This window comes from Nicotiana tabacum, chromosome 7 (genome assembly GCF_000715075.1).
Source record: "Nicotiana tabacum cultivar K326 chromosome 7, ASM71507v2, whole genome shotgun sequence".
NCBI classification, from domain to species: domain Eukaryota; kingdom Viridiplantae; phylum Streptophyta; class Magnoliopsida; order Solanales; family Solanaceae; genus Nicotiana; species Nicotiana tabacum.
The window spans coordinates 139,933,899-139,951,499 of NC_134086.1; the positions used below are offsets into that span (position 1 = coordinate 139,933,899).

A 17,601-nucleotide genomic window follows, 5' to 3' on the forward strand; every position below is an offset into this window, starting at 1 on the left:
GCAGCCATGGTTGGAAGGGATGTGAGCTTGAGGAAGAAGAAGAAGATAGAAGAGGGGGGGGGGGGGGATGGTTTAGATTTTTAGGGTTTTCTTCTCTTATTTTTGTTTTGTTTTGTTTTTGTTTTGTAAAAAATGAAAGAAAAAGGGGGTTTGGGTCTTTTGAGTTATGGACTGGGTCGTAGGGAAGATTGGGCCATTTTTGGGCCTGTGGCTTGAAATTGAAGAAGAGGCCCAATTCCGGCTTTCTTTATATTTTCGCTCTCTTTTCTTCTTTTATTTCTCTAAAACTAAATTATAAAAATACTTAACTTATTATTAAGAACTAAATTAAGTTATAAAAGCGCAAATTAACTCCCAATAACAATTAACGCATAATTAAGTAATAATTAAGCATAAAATTGTATATTTGGATATTAAATGCTAAAAATGCAAAAGATGTCTATTTTTGTAATTTATTATTTTTGTAAACAAATTTAATTACTAACAATTGTAGAATTAAATCCTACATGCAAAATGCGACATATTTTTTGTATTTTTTATTAATTTAGCAAATAAACATGCACAGGCAAATACAAACAATTATTCAAAATATCACAAAATATCACAAAATTGCACACCAAAGAAAAATCATTTTATTTTTGAATTTTTTGGGAGTAATTCTCATATAGGGCAAAAATCACGTGCTTACAGCTGCCCCTCTTTGCCCGGAGACACGAAGGGTTTTCGTGCAAAGATAAAGCGAGCGATTTTTGCCCATCCGAGTACTCCGTTGAAGCATTTTTTTGAAAAAGATTTGACCGAACCTTTGCTTCAAAGGTTTCCTACATATCCTGGGCTAAACAGGAATCAGGTTAATGTAGTTCGAGAAATTTTGGTAGCTGGGACTACCGTTGGACTGCAATGTTACTGTTGTTGCATGCTATTACTACTGCTTACCGATCTCCTTGTTACACCGTGCTTAACTTTCCTCCTCCCCCACCCAAAACCCACCCAATAATTTGGTAAACCCGCCAAATGAACCCCATTTTTTTATTTTTTTATTTATGATTAATTTTAATAATATAAAACTTAAAACTAATCTTTATTTCCCCTTTTCCCAGCAAACTCACCTGCACTCGATTTTCAGAACGAGACCCATCTCCACCGTTTTTTCCTCTCAAAATTCATTCCTCAAAATCCTCTCTTTAACTCCTAAAATTCAAATTCAGAAATAGATTCATCTCAAAATCCTCCCTTTCCCTGTAGATTCATCTCCTTATAGATTCATCTCAAGGATAGACCAAAATCCCCAAATTCGAAAATCAATTTTATGGGCGAGTCGAAGAAGCTGTCCAAATGAAGCTAGGTTTTCATGAAACAAGCGCGATTCTTGATTGTAGAGGTTCTTAAAAAAGAGAGATTTTTGTTGCATGTCTTCTGATTATTCTGAGAGGTATGTTAATCTCATTCTTTTTCTTCACCTGGGTATTCTTTTCTACTCGTTGAAATTCTTTAGCATCCCATGTTTTCCTTGAAGCTGTTTTTGGCTTCTGCTTCATGCTTCAATGAATCTTTCCAGTGTTGAACTTGTACAAAATAACAGTCAATTTTGAGGCGAACTGTGTTTAGTTTCCTTGTGTACTTTTTAAACTTATTGGCTCTGTCTAAATTTATGGCCAATGACTCTGAAAAAGTCAGCTATTTTCCAGCGCATAAAAGCAGTTCTGATCTAAAGTGCTTAAGCATTTGATGTCGATGTTGGCTTCTCTTTATGTTTTTATCAAACTGATAGTTCAACCGTCTCATTCTTAAAATATCCAAGAGTATCTACTGCTATATGGGAACTTATATAACTCATATTATGCTTAAGCACTCACCTCGAACTAATGTAGTTTTAGTGTGTCAATTCTTGGGCTATATTAAAGCTAAAGATTTGTCAGACCACTGTTCTTATCTCTGTGCTTTCTTCCTTTTCTTGTTTACTTGCCTAACAATGACTGTTTAGATTTGCATTCTCAACAGGGGAGGGACAACTGAATTATAAAGATCCTCCACCTTCAACCATAAGATTGTGGATTCGAGTCACCAAAGTAGGAAAAGGCCAACTCTATTAGAAAGAAGTGATTCACTTTTAGGAAAATTTGAAAAACTTTTTAGTGCAAAAGCTTTTCAACCTTTTTTGAAACAAAAAACACTTTCAGTTAGTGTTTGTTTGCCTTTCTCTGCCAGTATGCAAAAAAAGGGGTTGCCTCAAAAGTTGAGACATGATGTTATAACATGTGACAGTTGCTTGTAAAGACTGAATCCAGCTTCTGTAACATGACAGTTTGTCCTCCTCTTTTTGCTATGTCAGGTAGTTTTTTTCACTTGTATTATTAGCTTTTTAACCCAGTGGATGATAGGGATATATCTAGTGCTACAGCTGCTTTCATATTGGTGAACTATGACCTTGGACCACTTGTTTGCTGCCCGAAATTCTTGCTTGTAGAGCAGATAAAGTCCTTTTAAATAATGTTTTCTGTTATAGAATTTGATTTGTATTGTGACAATCTTGGTATTCTTACCACCAAAACATGTTTCTTTAGTTTTCTTTGTCATACTTGATTATTGAGATTTTGTTTGATCATGTTCTTGTAATTTAATTATTGCTTTTCAAGATAGATGTAATGAAATAGCAGGCATTAGGTATATCACATGGAGTTGTGGAGGAATGAGTAACCAATAGACAACTATTTTTATTGATTGGTTTCGTCTTCATTTTGTACAATGGATTTCATAATATCACTTCATGGAAAGGGACTACTTATAGGAAAGAAATAGTTATAGTGTAAATGATATAGGGACAACTTATAGTTGGACGTAATATCACTTCATGGATTTCATTAAATAGGAGAAATTACAGAAAAAAGACTTCAACTGTAACCCATGAATAAGGATTCATAGTAGTGTCTTTCACTTTGGATAGCTAATGAAAAAACTCTATCAACTACACCTAATATTAATGCAAGAATTTAACATTCTTGAACTAATAGTGAAACAGAATAGATGAATATATAAAATTTAGATATCTCTAGTTAGTTTAGAATTAAAAAGTAATTAGTAAAACAGAATAGATGCCTTAGTGCTGGTTTAAAGGATATTCTCTACCATTTCTTGAAGAGATAGAGGAAGTATCCATGAATAAACAATTCATGAATAAACAACGGAATAGGACATAGACTATTACAAATAAGTGACGTGAGTACCAAAAAGCATTGAATCCGGTGAGTTTCTAATAGAGAAACATAAGAACGTAGGAATAGAAAACATTTGAAACAGAGCAAAAGATTAATCCAGTATGTTGCTTCTATTGTTTTTAAGAGCTTAGAATTTTAGCAACTCAGCATAGAAATTAAAGAGTAAAATTAGTTAAGATGCAACCATCACGAGTGATTATGTATGACTCACGGTGAGAAAAATTCTGTTTCTCGAATGTGATGATATCTCCACAGATTCATTTTCAATGCCTAAGGTGAACAAGTATCGGAAGATAAAAAGAGAAGAGAACCAAAAAGAGAAGAGTCTACATGATACTTTAAACATAAAAAGAGATTCTAATTATCCAACTAACAGTCTTAACTTGTTCCCTATATCTGCCTTAGATTGAGACTTAAGATTAGTACAATATTCATGATTGCAGGGAACATAAGAATTTAATTGGTAATCGCAGTAGATCAAATGCATGGGAAAGGGCAAGAAATCATAGTCGGGAATTCAACAATTGGTTTGCTGAGAAAGTTAAAAATATTGAAGTGCCCAATTATGTAAGATGGCTAGCTAAAGGGCCTAATGCGATCGCCAAAAAATATACTGCATATTTCATTAATGGATACTGATTTCATACCATAGAACGGGATTCCCGATGCAAGACTCAAAATAATGAAGTGACTTTATCGGCAACAACCAATAGCTTTGCTAGATCTAGGGACCAAAATCTCATCGATGGTGAGGTTATCTATTATGGAGCTATTTAGGATATCATTGAGATTAATTATTGGGCTTGTTTTAGTGTTTTACTATTTAGATGCGACTGGTTTCGTAATGAAATAGATGAATATGGGTTAACCCGTGTGTACTTTAAGAAATTATGTAGTACAAATGACCCTTTTTTATTAGCATCACAAATTTATCAAGTTTTTTATGTGGAGGATCCTATTGATAAAGATGTTCATTATGCAAGGAATAAAGTCCCTGTTGATTTATATGATTTAGAGGAAGAAAATTGCCCCAATATTGAAGATGCATTTTGGAGAGAGCCTAATGATGACGTTGGTTCCTTAAGTGGATTAGTTGATGTTGAGTTTGGATGCTCAAGAAACGATGTACCCGTTGACGTCGTTGATATTCCATCTAATGCACAACATTCACATGATACAATTATAGAAACCTCGGAAGAGGAGAATGAGTTTGATGATACTGATTGGGACGGGATGAAATCAGATGATTAAAGAAGAAACTTCTTATATTCTTTTAAATATATTCTATTTAGAGTGAGTAATAATATTTTTTATTAATATTTTATAATTACTCTTTTTATATAATTTTAATAATTTATATACCCATAGGGAATTTCATGACAGTAGCTTGAAAAATTTTATCTTTACATCCCTTTGTTCACTTCTAGTAGTTCCTAATCTTATGTGATAAAGGAAATGGTTAGTGTAAGTGATCTTGTAAAGAACTTACCCTAATGATCTGTCCTTGTTCAAATAATTTTATCTATTAAACTAAGCCAATGTGTTATAATGGACCATATACTAACTCATATACTAAGTGGACCTATTTGCATATTTGTGTGTTAATGTACTGTGAGTTGTTAGTTTAACTATTAAGGTGATCATGTCTCAGTGAGATGTCTGCCTGCTCTTAGCTCTATTGGTGTCATAGAAGTATTAGAGACCTACTCTTTCAATATAAACTTGCCTAAGAGAACTGTGAGCATTAGACCTATAGTGAAACCAACAGAACATGTGCTTAAACTCCCTCTGCATAATGTAGGTCTGTTAATATTTCTAAGCCTAGGAGATATGAGTGGTGAAGCATGCTTCCTACCTACACTTTGTAATATTATATCCCAATAGTGATCTCATGCCTACCTTTTCTCCATATACAAAAAAGAGGATCTATTCTTTTGCTAGCTATGTCAAGGGACCTGAGCATCCAGGTCGCCTAAGATTGTATGGACGTAGGGTTACCAAGGCTTCCTTAAAAAGAAAAGTGGGAGATTTTGGAACCTCTTTAAGTTCTACTGATAAGGTGATGGAGCAAAAATTGGAGGAAATGGAAGAAAGGAAAGATTGTAGGAAAAGTTCAATGCACAAAAAGATGCCATCGAACTACAAGTTGCAGTTAACATCATTTCACAACTTAAGCATCTGAATCCAGATTTACGGGTTGATCCCAGCATGCTAGCTTTCAATGCTCGTTCACCTGGAGAAGTTTCCTCTGCACAACAAGCTGTTGTGCAACTAATCAATCGTCTATCTACTGGGAGTAATAATCAAGGTCAGTACGTCTATCTTGGCTCTGCAACCTTACTTTTGGATTGTGATGAGACATGGAGAAAATGATAATTTAGTTAGTTCAACACGATGGGTTGTTTGGTCCAGTATGTTTGATCTAGTATGTTTGTTCTTGTCATTGATTGGTCTAGTATGTTGGCCCCTTAAAATAGGATATGGTGGGTTGCTTGGTCTTGTGTTTGGGTTTCAATGTTAAGGGAGAGTAGTTATTCAAGAATCCTGAGTATGAGGTTATTATAGCTGCAAGGCTTACATTGTCAAGGCTTATGTATTTTCTGGCAGTAAGTTATTACAACTTACATTGTCAAGGCTTATGTATTCGGATTACTTCTGCTCCTTTCTCAATTCTTCTCTTTGCTTTTGGTTTTTATTTACTGCGTGCGTATACACAAGACATGTTGGTTTGTTTTCTTATTTTTATTGCTTGTTTATAAATCTCAATTTGTCTACAACTATATGGTAGTCCAATTTACTTGTTATTTGGTTAGTTTTGACTAATGTCCTATCATATGTAGATCTGCTATTGCCCTAAGAAATGGAACTCATATGTACCCACCAATGTAACATAACTTCCAGCTGGTACAGAGCTTCGTCAAGTTATTGTAATAAATTTGGATTTTGACCCAATGTTGTATGATAGTTATAGACTTGTATGTGTCATTAAATCAAATGGGGTTTATGAATTTTCTGTATACTCATCAGAAACTATAATTTGGAGAGATTCTAAGGAGATATTGAATATAAAGCAGGAATGTTTTTTAGCTCAGGGTGTTTTCTTGAATGGGTGTATGCATTGGGTTAGTGAAAATGGATCCTTTTTAAGATTCAATTTGGATTCACTATGCTTTAAAACTATGCCTAGCACTGTGATTCCAAATGGCATGTTAAAAAGGAATATAAGGTATTTTCGGCAGTCAAGTGGACATTTGCATCTTATTGAGGTACAGGGGTTTAGTTTAATGAGTTTTAAGGTTCTTGAATTGGAAAGTGATTACTATCAGTGGTTTGTGAAATATCGTGTTGATCTTAGTTCTGTGCGTACTATGTGTTTTGCAATTTAGACTAGGACTTTTATGCATTTTGTCTTCTTTTTTTTCCTTGTCTTTGAGATTCTTACTGTTATTTTGTGTAATTTGTTACTGAACTTTGATAAATAAGTCCACTTGATTGGTTCCGTAAGAAAATATTCCTATCATATATGTGAAACAATAGTAGAATGATTAATTTGTTGTACAAAGTTCCCAATATATCTTTCTTCGCTTGATTTCCTTGCTTTAGTTGTTCAACTTTGTGCTTTATGCATTATTTATGGACCAGACTCATTCTTATAATGATAAACCAAACCTTGGAGGATAATGAATGTATTTATCCTCTTTTGTAGGTGGATCAATTAAAGAAAGGGAAGATGGAGATTGCCAATATCTAGACCTTACTTAAGAATTTTAAATTATTGTCCATGTTCTAGGAATCTTTTGTTATCAACATTTGAAACTTACTCTAACTCTTGATGTTGAAATGTAAGACTTATGTGATTTGGGTTAAAACATTTTGGTTTTATGGAGATAATATAGATTATGAAGTATTTTATTTTTTTATTTATATAAATTCCAGGTTATTACAAATTATTATATATATATATATATATATATATATATATATATATATATATATATATATATATATATATATATAATATTCATCGACAAACTGATACAATAGGTAGTTAGAACCGTTCCAATAGGTCTTGCAAACCGTTCCAATAGGTCTTACAAATCGTTCCAAAATGTACGACAAACTGATACAATAGGTAGTTAGAACCGTTCCAATAGGTCTTGCAAACCGTTCCAATAGGTCTTACAAATCGTTCCAAAATGTGCAAAAAGCTGATACAATAGGTAGTTAAAATTGTTGCAAAAGAAATAAAACCGTTACAGTAGCGTAATGAAACCGTTAGGATATCAGTAAATAAACGTTGCAATAACTTACATAACTGTTGCAATAAATTGTATGGTAACGGCTTCCAACCGTTGTTGTAAATGCTATGGTAACGGTTTCTAACCGTTGCAACTCGAAAGAAATACTCGTTGCTTCAGGTGGAGGAAAAACCGTTGCGATAGATTGCCCTCCAGCAACAGTTTAGATAACCGTTGCAAGAACCGTTACTCTAGATCTATTGGCACAGCAACGTATGTAACGTTTTCCAAACCGTTCCAATAACTCTATGGCAACGGTTCACCTGTCTGTTACAACGGTTTTCCAGCTGTTTCCATAGGCTCATTTTCTAGTAGTGAGCTAACGGAGGGGCCCTTGCTCTCCGTACTCTCCCTGACATAGATAAACAACACATAAGAAGCCGAGCAAAAAGAGAGGAAGAATAGCAAACAGAAACGTCATCTCACCTGTAAGAAGCCTGCATCCAAACCTATCATGAAAGGCCGACCATGTGTGAATCCCCAATGTATGGGGAAGGAGGACACCCACCCAGTCGTGAATACCTTCGACAAGCGGAGGGGGCAATTTATCAACTACAAAGACATGATAAAGTTTAGCACCATAAAAGGAAATGGTCGGGTATCTCACCGACTGAAGATACAAAAATTTATGCGCAAAGTTCCACTTCTCAGGGAATCCCGTTGGGTTCGCCACAATGTGCTCAGTCCGTACGTAAAAATAATTCTCGTAGAAATGATGGTGGGTCCTGTCGTCCATCCTCACCACCAGACTCCTCGACCCTCGAGGACGTATGTGAATCATCATACTGCGGATAAGTTGAGGGGCGAAGATGCTGAGCATATGTGTTGGCCCAAGAACAAGTGAAGTTTTGAAGAATGACAAATGAACTCAGTCATGGACCAGGTCCATCTTGTGAAGCACAGTCATGATCAACCTATACATGTGAGGTGCATGTGAATGAGATAAGTCATACTGATCAAGCAACAATATCTCCTGATATGATCGAAAAGTTTGCATATTGGATAAGAGGAGAAAGTCTCCTTATATGAAGAGAACACAATCCAGGATAAAGATAGTGTTCGAGTTTGAGATCTTTAAGGACTCAATTACGATAGAAGATTGTCACACCTCTTTCTTTACACAACATTCCGGAGGAGGGCGTTGTGTAAAGGGAGTTTTTCCGATTAAAGGACAATCGAAACGGGATTCTTTATTAATTTCAGAGTCGCCACCTGGGAATTTTATGGCGTCCCAAGTCACCGGTTTTAATCCCGAATCGAGGAAAATATGACTCTGTTTGTCATTCTACGAACCAGAAATCCGTGTAAGGAATTCTGTTAATCCGGGAGAAGGTGTTAGGCATTCCCGAATTCCGTGGTTCTAGCACGGTCGCTTAACTATTTTTTATACTTGGCCTAATTATCTTGATTTACTAAATACATTTTTTCTTGTTGCATGATTTTGTTACCGCTTTTGGTTAGATTATTTACAATTATAGACCTACCTTGAAACGAATCACGCATACGTATATTCGTATTATTATTTTTTTATAAATGTAAAGAATCGTGTCACGCATACGTGTACACAATAAGATTGATAGTATTTTTTATATTTTTTTATTATAAAAAATGAATTTATGGCCGAAATTGCGCGTGCTTAAAATAAAATTACGCACATTCGTCACTCTTGTATGATTAAATAGTGAACTACACATCTCGGGTTATATGAAATAAATTAATTTAATAACCTCCGAAAAACCCCTTTTATTAAGAAAGTTTGCTCGAAGTTGCGCGAACGCATACTCCAATTGTCTTTAGAAATGTAATCATGTCACGCGAACGTGTCCTCAATTACACAAAATATTCTTGATGGAAATATAAATTTTCTACAAATGTTTATTATGTCCATCTATTTTTAAATATGAAAGCCATGGGAAATCACCGAATGGGATGCCTCAAGATTTCTTGAAAAAAAATCAAAATTTATTAGGTATTGACCACAGGTTATATTTTAAACGTGTGAATTATATACCTCAAAACTATTCAAGTTAAAAGAATTAATGAGATGAAAAATAAATAACGTGCAACTAAAACTACCATTTTTATCGTGAATACAGTATCCGTATTTTGTTTATGCATTTTTAGTACTTGATAATTATATGCACAAGTTATTTATTATTTTCCTAGGCTTAAGACTAAGCGTATATGTTTGAAAACTTACCAAAAGCGAATTACGTGTAAAACTAGAAAAGTTTAATTGATAAGCAAACTAATAGTTTTCGAAGAATTTCCATTATTCTATTCGGAGCGAACTCTACTTTGTATATCTTTGACTTAAAATGTTGCAATTAGTATTTATAAATCCGACCTTCTTCTACACAACTTGTTTTTAGTCCAAAGTTCTAATTATTAGGTTAATTTGCTTACGATGATTGAGTTTGGGATAGATAAAATCAAACCAATTTTTACCTCGGCTTATACAAGCTATTTACAAATACTAAATCTGTACTTTGTAAAATTATTGACATTATTTTTATATACTATTTTTATAAGAAATGAGTTAATCGCATTCCTAAAACAAATGGGCCATTTGTTGTTAAGAAAGCGAACTAATCTACAAATTAATTTGATAAAATGACATTACATATACCGCAAATACACATTTGAACCATCCGAAATATTCCAATATCTTAATTGTAACGAATTATATCGATTCACCTCTCACTTATAGTTATCCCCCATTATTAGGCCCCATTTTGTATAAACGAGAATACTTATGTCAACTAGAATTAAACAGTATCAGGCTTGAGGGAGTTTACTAGCGTGGTTCCTCGATATTTTCATGTTACCAAGCGCTTAGTTAATCATGGTCTAAATACAAAGTTTAAAGAATAGCCAACTTTATACCAAGTCCCCTGTCTCGACATTTCAAATATAACTATACTTAATGAGATTCTGAAATAAGTAGAATTATTGCAAAGCTTATACTAACAGCAAAAGAGGTCTGATGGACTAATAGCTCCCATACCGAGCATAAGCTATATTAGTTGACTAAAAATTGAAACTCAACTAATGAATTTAAATGGATAGGGGACATATTTAGAATTCCAGATTTCATTTCTTTGCAACGTAGCAACTTTGCAATAACATGAGTCTAGATATATATACCTGGAAATGAGGGTAAAAGAGGTAAAGCTCAGCAGTAGCGGCAGCAAAAAACCAGCAGTAGAGAAATATGAAAGTCAGCAAAATTTACAGCAGCATGCATACAACAATTCAGCAGATTGAACAGCCCCAAAAATCCGTTAAAGAAAAAAACCCAAACAAAGCAGTAACCTCAAGAAACTCCAGATTCAATCCAAACAATATCACCAAACAAACCCGGACAGATACGAAGAAACAATATGTCTGATTTTTAAAACTCAGGAAGATATAACCTAAAAACTCTCAATTTCAAAATCAACCTTAACACTCTAACTTATAATGTAAGGTTATAAGTTTTTTTTTTTGACTTTTCTCTCTTTCTTTTCTATTTTTCTGTGTTCTGTCTTTTGTATCTCTCTGTCTTCTCTCTTCTGTTTTTTTTCAGTATATCTCCTTCTCTGTGTGTGTTCTCAAATCAATACCAACACACCCTTTTATATAACTTGTTTCCCCATCTTCCAGCCTACTGCCCGGACCCCCCTTTTTCTTTTCAAATCAGTTTTTTCCACTCCAATAGCACTAAGTCTAAATTTTTATTTAATCAGCCACTAAGGACACCTTTTCCCTTAATTTCACCCCCCCCCCATCTTCTTTTGTTCCCCAGTATCCTTTAAACAAATACCATATTGAACCCTACCATTAGTTGTCTATTATCTTTACACAAACTCACTTAGGAATGTCTCAAATCAATCCACTAACATGTTTAAATATTCAGCAGCCCTTAAACAAGTATTCATGTAGTTTATTTTCCCCAAATTAACCCTAAACTACTCCTGAAAAATCTCAAAAATACTAACCCTAATACAAAATAAGAATCCAATACAAAACAGATTTTACAATCTGTTATCAACACTAGTTTCTGATTGAACAGCTATAACCAAATCAGATCAAGTAGTATCAGGATAGGGATCAATGAATCAGGAAATAATCATATTGAATTAACTAGAATAACAAATGGCATATATATACAGGGAGTAAACTAACCCAATTCATAAATACAGAACATTGTAAACACATTAAACAGAAATATATGCAGCAAGATGATGACTAATTAAGAGAAAAAGGATCAAACACAACACACATGAGACCACTCGGACACTAATATCAACAGGATGCCAAGTGACTCAAATTATTTGAACGACCTATTCAATTAATCGATTACATATTACAATTGACACTTTAAATAAATCAGTGACAAAGCAGCTATCAAACAGTGTTATTGATGAACTTATAGACTAACAGGGAATTAATTAAGCGATGCAATTGAGTACTCGATTTCACAATTTATAACGCATACAGTTAAGGCGACTATAAATAACAGACAAAATCGGACCGAATAAAAGGTCATTTGAAAATGAATAAAGTCAATGTGACTTAATAACAACCAAAATCAACATGGTAAATAAACAGATATGTAAATAATGAAAACAAACACGAAGGAAATAAATAAAATACCTCATAATAACAGAATTATACGGTCCCAGTCTTCAAAACTCTGATTCAGACACTTTGAAATCGAAAAGACCTTAGTCGAAGTATTCTCAATAGAAAATACTTCGATTAATCTCAACCTTTTACTTAATTTGGGCAGATTCTGAGATTTGGGATTTTAGGGTTCTTGAGGGTCTGATTTAGGGCTCAACCGCTTCTGGTCAGATTCGAACCAAACCAAGTTTGGTTTGGTTACGAGTGAGGTTAGGAGAGTGACTGGTGTGGGTTTGGGGTACATTGGGGTAGGTTTAGGTTATGCTCGAATCTTCGATTGAATATTCGAGACGATATAGGGTGATTCGAGGTGAACAACTAACAGATCTGTAACGAGGGCGGTTAGGGGCGCTATGTTGTTAATTAGGGACTGGTTGGTTTGGATCTGAGTTTGGCTCGAATCTTCAAATGAAGATTCGAGAAACTCCAGGAAGATTCGAGCTCAGTGGTTACCAGATTTGGATAGAGGATGGTCAGGTGGTCTTAGGGTGTTGGTTTGGTGACCGGCAGCGTAGTTGCCGCCGGGTTTCAGGCGAGGGGGAGCTAGGGCGGCTAGGGTTTGGGGGCATCGTCTTAGGGACGATGATGAACAGGAGAGGGAGGGGGTGTTTGGTTAGGGGGCTGGGGTACGAATTTAACTTATATAGGGGAGGGGTAGTCTGATATCGTCTGTTGGATCAGGTAAGATCTACGGTCGGGATCAATTCATTTAACCAAACGGTGCCGTTTGGTTTTAATGGGGATTGGGTCGGTCTCAGATGCAGGTGGGTCGGGTATAGAGGACTGATCAGGACCGTTGGATTAAAGGGAAAAGACGACCCTGATTGATTGTAATCATACGGCGTCGTTTGGATTAATGAAAGAATTGAACTGGACCGTTAGATCTGACTGATCAATGGTCCAGATTGAAAGCATTCAAACGACGTCGTTTGGGAGACGGTTGAGAGACTTGGTCCTGAACTGGGTTATTACACACATTGAGCCTGATTTTTGTCAATTAAAAATGGCCCAGTTCAGTTTTTCTTCTTATTTACTTCCCTTTTTTTCATTTTCCTTTAATTCCTAATTACTAAATTCCTAATTTTATAAAAATCAAAATTATCCTTACAAAAATATTAAGTACCCCTTAACAACCATTAACACACAAGACAAAACATTAATCACACCATGACACATTTAAATGACAAAATTACAACAATTACATATTTTTTGTGATTTTCCTTTTTTGTAAAACAAACCTGTTAATTCCTAAATTGAAAAACTAAATCCTAAATGCACATGTAACACATATTACATTATATTATTTTTTTGTATTTTTAAATGCATTAATAAAATTACACATGCACATATGCCCATGCAAACAAACTGGAAAACCGTACAATATTTCCACATAATTAAAGAAAAGACCTAATTTCGGGAGTTATTTTGGAGTAATTCATATGAGGCAAAAATCACGTGCTCACAGCTGCCCCTCTTTGTCCGGAAACACGAAGAGTTTTCGTGCAAAGATAAAGTGAGCGGATACGAGCGATTTTTGCCTGTTTGAATACTCCGTGGGAAGCATTTTTGAAAGATTTTTGACCGAACCTTGCTTCAAAGGTTTCCTACATATCCCTAGCTAAAAGGGAATCAGGTCAATGTAGTTTGGGAAGTTTCGGTAGCTGGGACTACCATGGGACTGCAATGTTACTGCTGTTGCATACTGCTTTTACGGCTTGCTAACCTCCTTATTACATCCTTCTTAAAGAAAAACAAAAAGCTAGACTAGACCATGGTATATGAATTACAAAATATTATCTAGATCACGCTCTTGTGTCTCTTGTTGCTTTGATGTCTTGGTGACTCCTTTGGTATCTTTTGCTTCCGATTTGTCTTGTATTCTCTTCGGACTACCGATCTTGAACTGCTTGTTTCCTTTTTGTATTGTTTTTCATCGAGTCTTGTACTTCCTTCCTCTACTTGGGATTCTTTGTTGTTTCCCGCTAGGGATTCCGATCGGCTTCCTCTGCCTTATTGATTCTAAGTGTATTTCTCCATTATATGGGTGGGCTTCTGACTTCAACCAAAAAAATAAATCGTCATTCTGTTCTTCAGGGGGGCTCCTGACCTCGAAAACATCTTTTGAAAATAAATTGTCATTCCTCTCTTCAGGCGAGCTCCTGACCTCAACCACAACTTGAAAATAATTCCTTTCTTCGGGGGTGCTCCTGACTTCTTGAAATTTGAATTATATTCCCTTGTTCTCTAAGTGGACGCCTGATTGCTGATACTTCAACTGTTCTTCCTTGTTCTCCAGGTGGACGCCTGCTTGCTGAAATTTCAACTGTTCTTCCTTGTTCTCCAGGTGGACGCCTTCTTTCCGATACTTCATTGCTCTTCCTTGTTCTCCAGGTGGACGCCTGCTTGCTGATATTTCAACTGTTCTTCCTTGTTCTCCAGGTGGATGCCTGCTTGCCGATACTTCATTGCTCTTCCTTGTTCTCCAGGTGGACGCCTGCTTGCTGACATTTCAACTGTTCTTCCTTGTTCTCCAGGTGGACGCCTGCTCGCCGATACTTCATTGTTCTTCCTTGTTCTCCAGGTGGACGCTTGCTTGCTGATACTTCCATTGATCTTCCTTGTTCTCCAGGTGGATGCCTGCTTGCTGATATTTTCACTGTTCTTCCTTGTTCTCCAGGTGGACGCCTGCTTGCTGATACTTCAACTGTTCTTCCTTGTTCTCCAGGTGGACGCCTGCTTGCTGATATTTCAACTGTTCTTCCTTGTTCTCCAGGTGGATGCCTGCTTGCTACTTCAATTGTTCTTCCTTGCTCCCCAGGTGGACGCCTGCTTGCTACTTCAACTGTTCTTCCTTGTTCTCCAGGTGGACGCCTGCTTGCTACTTCAACTGTTCTTCCTTGTTCTCCAGGTGGACGCCTGCTTGCTACTTCAACTGTTCTTCCTTGTTCTCCAGGTGGACGCCTGCTTGCTTCCCTCACCGGGTGTTTCCTGAAACAAATATTGTTTTTGCCCCTGTTTCAAATCAAGGAAAATCTTGTTAGTTTAAGGCATGGTGGTTAGTTGTGGCATTCTTGTTGGGGGTGGGTTTCTCTTTGTCCTGTTTTACTGCCTTGAAGCGGTTGAAAAGACTGTTTTGTCCTCATAATTGATCCTTAACTGTAGGATCCCCAACTATTGTTTTCACTTCAAACCCTTTCAATCGTAACCATATGTCTCTCATGATATTACTGAACCACTTCTCTGATTCAACTTTTCTCATACCCATATCTCATTTTCATTCTATTACCTCCCGTCTATCATGGCCGTATTTTGCATTGTGCAATTTTGAATCTTGGTAGTATACCTTGACATTCCTTTTTATTTGCTTGGAACAAAACTTACCTCAAAAGCTTTTAGAAGAGTAAGATTATTAGTGACGAAACATGACGATTTTGACAATTAAGAATGAAAAGAAAAATCCAAATTTGGATGACTGTTGGAGATAGGAATAAGGAAATTATCTGATTGGAGTCACTGGCACCAATGATCAGGGTATGCATTTTGGATTAATCAGCTCAGTCTATTAACCAATCTTTTTTCAATTGTTTCACTTTGCTTTCCAAAATTTCCACAACCCAATTTTACTTTTTGCCAATTTACGTACCTTATTCAACTTGCAGTGTCCTAAAGAGTTTTCACCGACAAACCTCCCTCATTTGTTTATTTCTTAATTCCTTCTCGCCTTATGGTGCCTGCGAAGATTTTCACCAATAAGACTCTCTCATTTTACTTTCTCTCAGCTTCCGTCGTCTCATGGTGCCCGTGAGGGTTTTCACCTATAAGACTCTCTCATTTTCATCGCTTTTTCCTGTTTGGACCAGAGTGTTATGAATCACCTCCATTTGCTCGACTAGGCATTTTTCTAAGATTGATCGAAAGGTCTTTTGGGATGTGGCTGGAATGAAAAGGTATCAAAAGCCAAAACAATTTGATATGGGTTTAAAATTACAACTCTTGGAATCATTTTTCTTATTGCTAGCACAATTCCTGCCCCAGTTTTTTTGCTTGGGGTCTTTTATGTTTTATTTTAGGCACATTATGCATATTATGCACCCTATGACCGAGCCGTGAGGCGCCTACGTATCCTCTTTGAGGAATCAGGTCAAACGTAGTTCACTCCTATAATTTTTTTTTTTTATTTATTTATTTATTATTATTGATTCCAAAAGAGGATAGGAAAGAAACAAATATGGCTCAAAGGGGGAACAAAGGGTACAGTATTTGGATAGCAGAATAAATTGCCTTCGTCATTCCAATCTTCGAAATAATGCCAAATACAAACATTCAATAACTATACCAAAGAAAAATCACGCATAATACCTCTTTACTGCATTAGAGTTGATAGCCATGTCCATGCATTTTCCTTCAATATCTGTTAAACATAATGCACCATTGGACAATACTCTGGTCACAATGAATGGTCATTGCCAATTCGGGGCAAACTTGCCCTTTGCTTCAACCTGATGTGGAAGAATACGTTTCAGCACCTGTTGACCCACTTCAAACTTTCGGGGACACACCTTTTTGTTGTATGCTCTTGCTATTCTTCTTTGATACAATTGGCCATGACATACTGCTGCCAATCATTTTTCATCAATCAAGTTCAACTGCTCCAAACGGGTTTTGACCCATTCATCATCATCAATCTTAGCTTTAGCGATGATCCGAAGGGAAGGAATTTCAACTTCTGCAGGAATTACTGCCTCAGTGACATATACCAACAAATAAGGAGTTGCTCCTACTGAAGTGCGAACAGTAGTACGATATCCCAACAACGCAAATGGTAATTTTTCGTGCCATTGTCTTGAACCTTCTACCATTTTTCGAAGTATCTTCTTTATGTTTTTGTTGGCTGCCTCGACTGCTCCATTCGCCTTGGGCCGATATGGGGTAGAATTGCGATGTATAATCTTAAACTGTTGACATACTTCTCTCATTAAGTTACTGTTAAGATTAGCACCGTTATCTGTGATGATCACCTTTGGGATTCCGAATCGACATATGATATTGGAGTGAACAAAATCGACCACAGCTTTCTTGGTCACCGATTTGAATGTTTTGGCCTCAACCCATTTGGTGAAATAATCAATGGCTACCAGAATGAACATGTGCCCATTGGCCGACTCAATTAGTCCAATAATATCCATGCCCCAAGCGACGAAGCGCCATGGTGCCGACATTGTGTGCAACTCGGATGGTGGAGAATGAATCAAATCTCCATGTATTTGGCATTGATGATATTTGCGCACAAAACTGATGCAATCTCGCTCCATGGTAAGCCAATAGTAACCAGCTCGGAGAATTTTCTTTGCCAAAACATATCCGCTCATGTGGGGTCCGCAAACTCCTGAATATACTTCAGACATGACAGTCGTAGCTTG

General features: G+C 36.1%; 1 long non-coding RNA gene across 1 annotated transcript; it reads left to right on the plus strand.

The window, feature by feature from the left end:
* The first annotated feature begins 999 nt into the window (after positions 1–999).
* On the plus strand, positions 1,000–7,084 carry LOC107775664 (uncharacterized). The gene is made up of 2 exons (XR_001645806.2): positions 1,000–5,523; positions 6,922–7,084. It is a non-coding gene; the product is annotated as an uncharacterized LOC107775664 (long non-coding RNA).
* The last annotated feature ends 10,517 nt before the right edge of the window (positions 7,085–17,601 follow it).